Source organism: Lissotriton vulgaris, chromosome 11, assembly GCF_964263255.1.
Source record: "Lissotriton vulgaris chromosome 11, aLisVul1.2, whole genome shotgun sequence".
In the NCBI taxonomy this organism is placed as follows: Eukaryota; Metazoa; Chordata; class Amphibia; order Caudata; family Salamandridae; genus Lissotriton; species Lissotriton vulgaris.
The window spans coordinates 52,530,581-52,542,671 of NC_141699.1; positions in this window are offsets into that span (position 1 = coordinate 52,530,581).

Sequence of the window (12,091 nt, forward strand, 5' to 3'; positions counted from 1 at the left end):
ATGTGATCGGGTCTGATAGAGAGAGAAGGATATCGTTGGCGTATAAGCTGACGGTGTGAATCTTTCCCCCGAATTTGATCCCGGATATAAGGGGATGCTGCCAGAGTCTAAGGGCTAGGGGCTCCATATATAGAGCGAATAGCAGGGGAGACAGGGGACATCCCTGCCTGGTGCCTCTCTCAATGGGGAATCTAGAGGAAGTATGGCCATAAACCTGAACCGTCGCCCAGGGAGAGCAATAGCATTTCAAGATGCGGGACCGTAGTTTCTCACCGAAGACTGTGGCGATCAGGACCAATTCTAGGTAAGGCCAGTGTACCCTATCAAAGGCATTCTCAGCGTCTATGGCTAAAAACATATACTCTCCCTGTGTACAGGAGTCCCCCTCCAGCAGATGTAGGATGCGCTTCGTGTTATCACTGGTTTGTCGTTGTGGAATGAATCCCGCTTGGTCAAGCCAAACCAGTTGAGCCATATATAGGGCCAATCGGGTCGCAATGATGCTAGTGTACAGTTGATATCAATGTTTAGCAATGAAATAGGCCTATATGCACATCAACTCTTCCTATCCTTCCCTGGTTTGGGGATGACTACTATCGCTGCCTCCAGCATCTCTCCAGGAATGACTCCCATGCATTCATAAGTGTTAAACAGCGCTGTCAGGATGTGGGCTAGTTAACTACAGAATGTCTTGTAAAAGGCTGCCGTGTAGCCGTCTGGGGCAGGTAATTTGCCCAGTTTAAGGAGCGAGATGGCAGAAATACCCTCTTCAGTCTGTATCCGCCTGCCTAAAAGTCGGCTTGTGCTTGCGTGAGTGCGGGCAGGTGAGCCCTAGCTATGTAGTCAGCACTGGCTTGAACGTTGAGGGGATCTCCTATGTGGAGGGCAGCATAGAAGTCCCAAAACGTTTCTGCAATGGTCGCATCATCAGAGACGGGCATTCCCTGTGATGTGAGGATTGTGTGGACCCCCTGCTGTTGCCTAGCCTCCCACAATTTGTTAGCCAGAAGGCGGCCACAGCGATCCCCACCAGTGTAGTAAGAATAGTGGAGTCTAAGCGCTGCGTATTCGGCCTTGTCCTTATCTAAAGCTGCAAGGTGTTTGCGTTCAGCACGGAGTTGCCACCATGATCGGGATGCCCCAGTGCGTTGGTGCCTCTGTTCTAGCTCCGCTACTCTCTGCATGAGCTCCGCTCTTTTACCCGCACTTTCTTTGTTATCCGCTGCGGAAATAGCAATGAGTTCCCCCCTAAGTACCGCTTTTAATGCTCCCCATTGTGTAGCTAATGAGGTGTCAGGGTTAGCGTTGAGAGCATGATAACTGTCAATAGCTTTCCGGATCGGATCCAACACTGAGGTGCGGTGAAGTAGTGTGTCTCGCAGGTGCCAATGTTTAAGAGGTCTCTCCGAGGCTGGCAGGAGGAAGGGAGAGAGGACGGAGGAGTGGTCGGAGAGGGAGGCTGTCAGAATTTCAGCACCACGCGCAAGGGCCTGAAGAGAAGAGGAGCAAAGAAAGTAGTCTAGCCGCGCGTATGTTTTGTGGGCCCCAGAATAGAAGGTGTAGCTGCGAGTGCGAGGGTGAAAGAAACGCCAGAGGTCATGCAGCCCCAGATTGTGGAGGCAGGACCGCCCTGCGGAAGTGAGTACCCCCTATTGACGGGTCCTCTGGCAAGACCTGTCCATGTTGTTGTCGAAAACAATATTAAGGTACCCTCTCAATAGCAAATGGCAGTCCGCCGCTGCAGCAGCGTCTCCGAGGGCTTGAAGGAGGAATGTGACCTGTCTATCATTGGGCGAGTATATGTAACCTACTACAAATGTAGTCCCCCCCAAGGAAAATTGGTAGGTAAGCAGGCGACCCTTAATTTCGGCTTCCTTTTGGCGTACCCTACCTTTAAAGTATCTGGAGACCAATATGGCGACTACGGCTGATTTAGACACTTTAGAGGCGAAGAATTGGATGGGAAAGGCTCGGCACCGCAATCTTAAGTGGTCTTTGGAGAGAAGGTGTGTCTCTTGCAAGAGGCATATATCAGCCTTAGATTGTTCCAGGTGATTAAGGATCGCTCTGCGTTTAATAGGATTGCTGAAGCCCTTTACGTTAAGTGTAAGATTTCTAAATGGGCCTATAGACATCAGGGGTAGGGGTGGGATCTAAGTGTGAATAATACTGCTGTAGTATGAGCTGAGGGGCGTCGTCAGCATGAACAGAGAACGCCCCATGGGTTAAGAAACCTATCACATAACTAAAAAAGGTGGACGAGGGACCCCATACACAAAACAAAACATCTACATAGGGTCTAGCCCTCGGCAAATTCGTAAGTGCAACAAGGAACAGGGTAACCAAGAGCACAAACAAGGTCCAGATGTAAAGTCCGCCATCCTGGAGGAGCCAGGAGGTCGTCATAGTGGGGTTTACAAGTGACCAACCAACGGGAATGTACCCCCTCCCGCCGCCCACTCGTGTCCGGAAGCCACATCCGGGTCTCAAGGAAGGTGCCATTGGCGAGGATTCTTCTTAGCCAGTGCCAGCCAAAGCCTCCGAAGCCAGAGTCAGGGAAGCTTGCTGCACTTTGCAATGTCTGCTGCTGCCGGCTTCCGAGGTCACCTGCGTCGTTTCTGGCGCTGCCACCCTGAGGTTGAGCTCTTGAGTCCCGACGTTGTGCTGCGGGCATCATCATCATCCGTGAGGGCCGCTAGACCCAGGAGGTGGCACGCCTCTGTGAGGGAGAACATCTGATGTAACTTGTCGTTGAACCGGAATATCAGGCGGAATGGGTGCCCCCATGAATACGAAATACCTTGTTGGCGGAGATGTTCAGTCACTGGTCGGAATTGACGTCGGTGCTGTAATGTAATCAGGGCCAGGTCCTGGTAAAGCACTGGGGCATGCCCATTATAGGAGATAGGATTGAGAGTTCGAGCCCGCGCTAGGATGGCCTCCTTGGTCTTAAAAGTCTTGAAGGCATACTAGGATGTTTGCCGGGGGGGCACCAGACGCACATGGGGCCCCAACGCTGTGCCCCCTGTCCAGGAAAATGTCAATATTGTCAGAGGCCCCCAAGATATGCCGGAAGAGGCCTGTCGTGAATGTGAAGAGGTCCTCAGTGTCCTCAGTGGCCTTGACTCCCCTAATTCGAATGCTATGCCTCCGGGACTATTTTTCCAGGTCCTCCAGGTGTAGTTGGATGTCCAGGTGTTGGTCCTGCAGGTGAATGATCTCTTGCTGTAGCACGGCCACGTCCGACGTGGTGTTGTCTTGTCTGCCCTCCAGTTCAGCAACCCGTTCTCCCACTCTGTCAACGTCCCTGCGCATCTCCTTTAATTCGGCAGTCAAGTCTGTCTTCACCTTCTGAATATCAGCACGCAACATGCTGAAGAGGGATTCCAAAAAGTCCTTAGTGATGGGATCGCGCTGTGGTCCGGGGGACTGTGGCTGGGAAGCCATTTTAGGGGCTGTAGCTAGCGTCTTAGGGGCGGAGGGAACTCTGGCGAAGAGGTCCGTGAGGGCTTTCTGCTTGCATGTCCTAGCTGTGGACATGCTCGAGTGTGCCTCTCGTCACGCGCACCGCTGGCGGCTCGCTGAGGGCCCACTAGGTCCAGGCCAACAATATCGCCCCTCCACTCCAACTCATCTTCAGTACTCCGTCGGCCCCCGCCATTTCCACGCTGTGCAAGCGCTATGGGGAAGTAGCAGCTGTGGGGGTCCAAGAAGCACCGGGGCAGTGCTGCAGTGGCTGGGGGGGCTAATAAGGTGTGTTGCTTCCCCCTCCTCGTGGCCAGGCTGGAATCGCTCTTGCCGCGGTGATGCGCTTCAGTCGCCACAGGCAGGGAAGGAGGGGCAGTCTATGTGGCGCAGAGGGCCGGGAAAAGCTAGTCACACACCTGTGTTCCTCCACCGCAAACTTCTCCCCTCACTTGCCCGGTACCTTAAGCCGCCAGGTGGTCTGGGCCCGTACGCATGGAAGCCAGGAAGTCCTGCCGCACTGTGACCGCCCTGCCATGTCCTTTCTCGTTGTTCTCGGGTCCCTCCTCAAACCCAGTAGTTTGCTGGTCCCTGCCGTGTCCTCTGCCAGGCAGCCGCCGCCGTCCCTCGCCGCCGCAGGGTGGCAGTGTAGCTCGTGGGAGAAAGTGCAGGCCTCCCATGTCAAACCCAGTTGGTTGGGCCTCCCGTCCTCCACTGTGGCAATGGAGGGGCACCTCCGATGCGTGTCCCGCCCTGACGTGGAAAGCAGCGGCCACCGGCGCCGCGTTGGGCACGTGACCCTCCGAGTACTCGGGCCATGCACGGCAGGCCTCAGCAGTGGTGCCCAGCCTCGATGACCCCAGGCCAGGGTCACCCCTCACGCGAGGCCGCTGTCGCAGCGCAGCTCCAGACCAGCAGGCTGTGCCTCTCGTAGCCTGCTGTCTCCGGGGCAGACCTCGATCTTTTGCTACTGGGTACACTTGGGCAGGATTAGAAGCTCCTCAGCGCCGTGGAATGCCGGATAGGCTCCCGGGAAAGCTAGCTGCAGCTATTTGAGTGGACGGCGAGAAGGAGCCCTGATTTAAGCGTCCTTCCTCACCGCCATCTTGGCCACGCCTCCCGCAAGAGGCTCTTTTAAATGTTGTACTCCGCTATCTTGGTGCACTATGAAAAGCTAATGGCCTCCTCCACGCCAGGGCCACACAGCTTGCAGGTCAGACTCACTTATCTCTCTCCCACCACTTCCTTGCTCATCCCAGGGGACACAGGGCTCGCATTTCTCTTCTCTGAGTGCTCACCGGTCACCGTGTCGTAGGGCCAGTGGCTGCCTACCACTCACTTCTGTGGCCCCCGAGACCAGATCCAGTCAGTCCCCTCCACCTGGGCAATCAGCTTGTCTGCTTACCTCCAGCGCAGTAACGCACTCTCCCTGCTCGCTCCTCCACAATCCTGTCTCGGGACCCCACTGGGAGGCACCGCATCGCCAGACACCACAGCGCCCCTCGGCTACCTGCGCTCCTCATGCAGCCTTTTTGAGGGCTTTTCCAGTTTTCTAGACTCTTCTCGCCATCAAGTAGCTCTCCTTCCTTGGCAGGCTGTTATGTCTTTGTGCACCTAACTGCGGCGCAGGTGCCATTTTGTTGTCTTGGCCGCGCGGCTCTATTTCTGGGGTGTCTGGCCCTTTGACAGGGAAACAAAGCTCACCGCTTATCCCCCCGTGTTCCAGGGGCCTTCCGATTTGCAAATCTATGATTATGTCCATATGTTTAGGACATATGGTTACAAGGGCTGTGGCAGACGGAGCTCCGTGTCCCACGTTCTGTTGTGGAAGGGGCGTTTCTAGGAGCCATAACCTCACTCAGGCACATAAGTCAATAGCACTCGTCATTCACAAGGGCAATATCTGCCTGTCGGGTTGGGGGTGGAGGGCATTACCTCGACCATCCTGAGATCAAATTTAGAGATAACCGCTGACTATCTACATTGAAAGGAGCTGTCATTTCAGTGGTTCCTTTAAATGTACAACAATTTTTTGGACGGCTGCCGTCCGTTTTGATGGTCAGTCACCAAATATTTAGGGGCAAATTTACAAGCCCCGTGCGACACTTTCACGCCGCCGTTGCTTCATTTTTGTGACGCAGCGGTGGCGTAAACCATTCGCTATGATGCAACTTATTTACAACGTGACGCATCTAGGCAGATGCGTCACGTTGTAAAGCCCGACACCACATGAAACCTGTGTCAGGTTTCATGTGGACATTCTGTCGCAGGGTGGGCGTTCCCTCGCAGGAAAGCCCTGTAAAACGGATGCAGTGAAATTTACAAGATTTCACTGAGTCGGTTTTACTACGCTGCTGCGTCAAATCCGAGTGACGCATCACGTTAGGTATGGGCGGCCCCTGTGCATTGCAGGAGTTGCATCGCGCTTGCGACTCTAGCAATGCGCCGCCTGTACTCCACAAGATGCTTCACGCATCTGCCCCTCCTTGGACCATGGTGCGACGCATTGTAAATGCGATGCTTCCGTGGTGGCGCAAGGGGGGGATTGCGTGACGCATCTGTTCTGGTGCATTACTGCTGATTTACAGAGATGCGCCAGTTATTGTAAATCTGCCCATTATTTTTTTTGTTTCTCATAAACAAAGTGGGAGTTTGTTTCACGAAAAAGAAAAAAACGAATGATCCCACACCACAAGAGTTTCCTTGTGAGGGGGGTGGTCAATATTTATTTTCTGTACCTCACTGCCAGATCTTTCCTTGTGGTGACTGACGGGAAAAGATGTTATTACGCCGTCCACCTTACCTAGGGTGAGGGTGTAGTGTCCATCTGACGCTCCCTATCCTGAGGCACCATCGGTTGATGTTTCCTGTCAACGGAGAGTTGAAGGTTCACCTGCCTAACTTGTCAAAAGGAAATACTTTAACACCAAAGTGTGTCCAGTACGGATTTGTGCTTCTAAGATCTGAGCTTTCTATCATTCACTTTGAAGCAGATATTTATCTTGATAAGCTATCACTAGTTATTGTTCTAAGAGGCACATAGAACACTTTAATGATATAAGGTTACCAGTGTTCTCACTACAGTCATTCACAACATGTGAATTGTTTGAAGGATCAGTGCAGTGGCCATAGAGATGAGATGCAGTGGCCATAGTTGAGGGTAAGGGCAGCTTCAGGGATATTTATTCTAAAATGATTCCTGTGGGTAAGAAAATGAGTATCGAAGGATATTTTTACACAGTGAACATGTGGATTCATCTTCTACCTCCAGCAGTCTGTGAAAAAAACTGCATATTAATTGGAAATGCAACAGAAGACAGTCACCAGCAGCATTTAGTCTGACTTATTTCTCAGCGTTCTTGGATGTACAAGAAGTAACCTCTCTCGTGCTGTCCTCTTTTCAGGCCAGTGAGCAGCGGATATCTTTGTTGGAGACATGCAGCTGTTGTGCAGACAAGGGTAGGACACTGTTTTTTCACCTATTATTCCTGTACCTTTTTTTCAAATTACAGAATGTTTTAAGTGATCTTTTGACAAACATTTAAAGCTACTGGGGCTCAAGATGTAAGGCCTGTTCATAAACCAGTGGGTGCTAATTGAACACAGACTGGTTTGCAAACAGAGCTTCATTTTATAATGATACACGTGTATTATAATCGGTTGTGTTGCTAAATTTATATTTGCAAGAGGTCACAAAACCAACTGCCTCTTGAATAGCTGAGGCAGCAGCCATATTGTGAACCCTGTGCTAATGTCCATTCAAAATAGTTAGAGGCCTGTGAAGAACAGCAGACTGCCTTCCATACCTTTGGATTCCTCCCAAGGGGACTCTTTTAAAGCAGCCTGAGTGCCCTAAAGGGACACAGGCTGTTCACAAGAAACACATAAATAAATTAAATGTTCCAGGATGTGCCTGCACTGCTCCCTGTGCCTCTGTTTATTCTAGAACACTTATATTGTAAGGATGACTTTGTCAGTGTTGTGTGACGTCTAGTGGGCTGGCTGGGACCAGACATTGCCACATTTGTAAGGCAATAGAGGTATTGAAATCCTACAACACAAACAGACTTTTCCAATCGAATTACAGTATTTAATAAATATTTAAACCATGGTATTACCTGAGATGCAAATGTGCTTGAATTGAGTGATAAGGTCCCATGTGAAAAGAGCGCTGTCATATTGAGTTATTATGACAGGTAATGTCGGGTGTGAAGCTGACACTGGGCTTGGTATCGTTGTTAACCCCACTGGACCTTGTTAGCCCCATCTTGTCTGCTGAGACGCTTCCAGTGGCTGAACTCTGGGGCCATCAGATTCTTAGTGATGCTTCTGGCACAGGGTTCTTAAAGGATGAGGTGCTGGATCAAACAATGAACTCCAGTGAATCTGCTTAGGATGGTGTAAAGTTAAACAGTGAGATTCTAGAGGCGGCCCCCATAGGTCTGCTGTTTCCTAAGCGAGGCTATGGGCCAAGGCGTCTCCTAAAGAATAACAAAACTCTGTATACCTCTTGAGCTTGGATGATGTGTTAACATTACCATGGGAATATCATGGTTAGAACATATGACCATGTATGGGTTCTAACAAAGAATGGGCAGATCCAACTAATTCCACTAAATCAAGGTGGCATTAAGTAAGGGTCAAAGTTAGGAGCAGCTACTTCTTTTTGTTGCTGTTGCAATTGTTTATTTATTTGAATCATTGCACAAGAACAATGCCAATAATACCGCGGAGTGATACAGGAAGTGGTTGGCAGCGATAACACATTTGCTCCACGGGGTGGTTACAGTTACACAAACCTATAACAGCAGATTTATCTTTGGATCAGGATCAGAAGGCATAAAAAAGGGCCTCGAAGAAGAAGGAGTAGGGATGGGGATGTATTTTTTCCAGTTAAGGTGGTGGGGAGAGGATGAGAGAAGACGTGAGAGGGTAGCGGAGTACTGGGGAGGGGAAAATGGAACCAAAGGTGAGGGAGCACAGGGGAGTGGCGATTGGGGGATGGAGCTTGCTGCTGAAGAGCATGGGGGCATCATTGTGAAGCCTTCGGTTAGCACTGCCCTGATTGACTATTTGGCCTAGCCTGCAGGCACACTTCACTGGACAACCCACAGCCATGTCCTGCTGACCCCTTGGACCTGGATGGTGGAATGGCGCAGGGAAGTCCTTGCTGCCAGGAACGATAATGCCACGCGGAGGGGTGTGACGCCACTGGACGATCAGGGTTGCAGCATGGTCTGTGGCTTTAGGGTCCTTGATTGCGACCCTTCCACCATGCTCAGGTAGAATCCACGGAGCGGCTGTGGCCATGGCCCAGGACACAGTACCCTGCATGGGACCCACCTGACTGCGGCGGGACAGATACCTAGGGGCCTTGGCTGTTGTACCCCGGCTGTGGGACTGCAGCAGCATCCCTTTTTTTGTATACAAGTTCTTTATTCGGGTTTATCTCACAAAGAAACCACAACAGAGGACAGGGTACAGGATATACCAGCAAAGACCAGCAGAGTAGTGCCCAGCATGGCACCTACTGCCCCCCAGAAGGGTCGACAGTGCGGCAATTATAGAGAAAGTGGACCAGGTCACAGACTACTGCCACAGTACAGGAATAGCCTGGCTGAAGTATTCAGAGGACTTCAGAATGTCTCCAGGATGATCTTCTTTTTTGACTTGGGAGTGGGAGCAGTTAGAATGGGACATCGATCCCTCTGCCTGCAAGTTCATTGGGATCCAGTGCATTTGGAAGAGGTTCTCCCATTTTACAGCTCGACTAGTAAGTCTCCGGTCGTGTACTGTAATCAGTAGGAACTGCACGTTTGCTGACGACACACTTAGGATGGTGCCAGAATCAATCCACCAACCCCTGCTGGATGTGATGTCCTTTGATCAGCTAGCTCGCAGTGCCACTGCTAGCCCCCTAAACTAAACAGGGAGCGAACAGGTATGTCAACCACTGAACAGGACCACTCTGTTCCCTCAGGAACCGTGGTGACAGACTACAAACTTTCCCTCAGTTGCTCGTGCTTTGTATTGCTCAGAGAGATATACACAGAATACACAAAGGGATGTTTTCAATATTTATTGAACCCGAGTTATTCCTGTATAGAATATATAGGCTGTGAAGATTAATAGACAAAAGAAGACCAAAGTTATGGGTGTTAACATAGAGAATAAAACAAAGAGCTCCCCCATCTTGTTGAGGAGGGTTATATATGTGTAAATATACAACATTTTAATATTCAATAGTACTCCTACGATGCCAACTCTTACCTACTTGTCTAGGGTGCAAATGTATAGTTTGCCAAGAAACTCCCCGTCTGGATGATCTAACTCCTTTACCTGGTGGGTAAGAGTGTAGGACCCAATCTTGGTCCGGAACTGGACACCCCTCATGGAGATGTCAGTCAGCTGCTAGGCAAAAGCTGCAGCATTCAGCGACCCCTCAAGATCAGTCAAGCGTCTCCTGATTATTTTAGGAAACAAAAGGCTACATATAGAAAATTGCATCCTTGCCTCGGTTCGGGATTGTAATCGGGCAACCATTATTTGTGTTCTACAGATAGCTGTGCCGCCATATGAATGTTATAATGAAGCACATTTGTATTACGCACAGGAGAGGCTTTGCACCAAATGCCAGGGCAGTGGGATAGGATTTTCACAAAGTGTTCAGTGTCAGCAAGGTCGGTATTTCTGTGAAACCAATCCAAGTGTCACAAATGCAAAAACTGTGTCAAACGTTATTGTGGCAAAGAAGGCAACTTTAGGAAAAACTATTTGTGTATATGCAAGAATTATACTAATTCCTATTGAACCTAACTCGGGCACATGACACTCCACTGTGGACAGTCTGCTGATAGATCATTTCTCTGCAATATTTAGGCTCTTTTCCTTTGTACTTGTGTATTGCTTTAGGTACCTGCTTTGTGCCAGTTTCTTTTGGCCGCATTTCTGTCCCATAAATAGTGGGGCATTTACTTTAAAGGGTGTCGTCACACTCCACAATAGTTGTAAGTGTGGCTTGCCTACATTTTTGCGTGAAGACTTGAAATTAGGCTCTATCCTTCTCACATCTTTGCTTGAGTACCTCGTCTTGGGACCAGTTTTTTGGCAGGCTTTTTATTTATTTAATTTTATTACCATTTTGTAAAGCCTACACTTTAAATGTTTGGTATCTATTTTCAGTCTGTTGTTATCACCATGTAGTTTGGTTTTCCCCTCATTGGATTTTTGTTTTTATTTCTGAAACCATATATACATATAATGATCTAATTTGTTTAAACTGTTCTTCATTCCCCTTCTACTTTCCCTTTTTTCGGTCATTGGATTGTACACACGTTATTTACTAGTGTAATTTTTGCAACGTATTTGTCCTTATGATGCCCCTGGTCAATTTTACCGCTGGGATGAAACGTCGACCTGCATTTAATTAAGATTGACTGCCATAAGTGTACTCTATACCAGCTTTGTGTATTTACTGTTTAATTCTTAGATTTAACCATTTGTTTGGCATTGTTGTTTATTCTGTGACAGTCATTATTTCTAGATAGTTTATATCAGCTTTATGTGTGTTGCTGTGTAAAGCATTTTTTTATTATTATTAAAACATTTCTTCATATTCACTTTTGACTTTTGGCATGTAAAGCCTTGAGGCCAAGAATATTTAGGCGGGAAAAACTGTATAAAAAAAGCAAGCTTTAATTTAATTAATTTTCTAGTCTTTGGGAGCGTATTTCTCTTGCATTAGGCTTTATGAATTATTTTATTATTTTGTCATATGTAGGTTTAATTTATAGCTTAACTCCAATGGGTTTACGCTATCCCAAGTTAACCTCAGTCATTTGATCTAACATAATTACCCTGGTTCTTAGGATTACTGGATTGGCTCTGTAAATTGCTAGCAACTTGCTAACTACTGTTAGGTAGTGAGGTTCAGTATTTGATGGTTCATTTTGTGTTTTGTCTTATAATTAACATTTGTTCATGTGTTTATTGCAGGGTGTGACTATGTCCATCATAGATACCCTACAATATACTGATTAGTAAATTGCTGAGATGTTGGCTACATCTAATTTTGTTCCAATTGCAGCAGACCCTCAAACTACGACTTTGCAAGAGAAGATACTAAACTAGAAAGGTCAAAAAATAAATTGATTCCCACTAAGATGTATGGCCGTCTTATGACTGGCTACCTTCAAGGAAATGCTATACCGATAGGTCTACAAATCAGAAATATTCCAGTGTTCTTTGTATGTGAGCCAAGATACAGAGATTTCAGTCATATCTCTGATCAGTGCTGTAGGCACTGGATGGTCTTGGGCATTGACACGGCCAGTAGATAAATTGATCAGCTAAACAAAGAAATTCCGGATCTAGAAAGAGACACTTTGGATGATCAAAACCTTCAGGGGGCCAAAGACGCATGGTCTAATCTTCAATGAACGATCTTGGAATTTGAGATCATCAATCTAAATAGAAAGTGCGGTAAGCTGCAAAAAGATATTACTAACTACGACCGAAATCAGACGTAGCCATTTTTGTCTGATACCTTTAACCAATCTAAGAATACCAACTTTCACCAAAGTGGTTTCCCCACATGTAAACAGGTCACATTTCAGATTCTACTTTG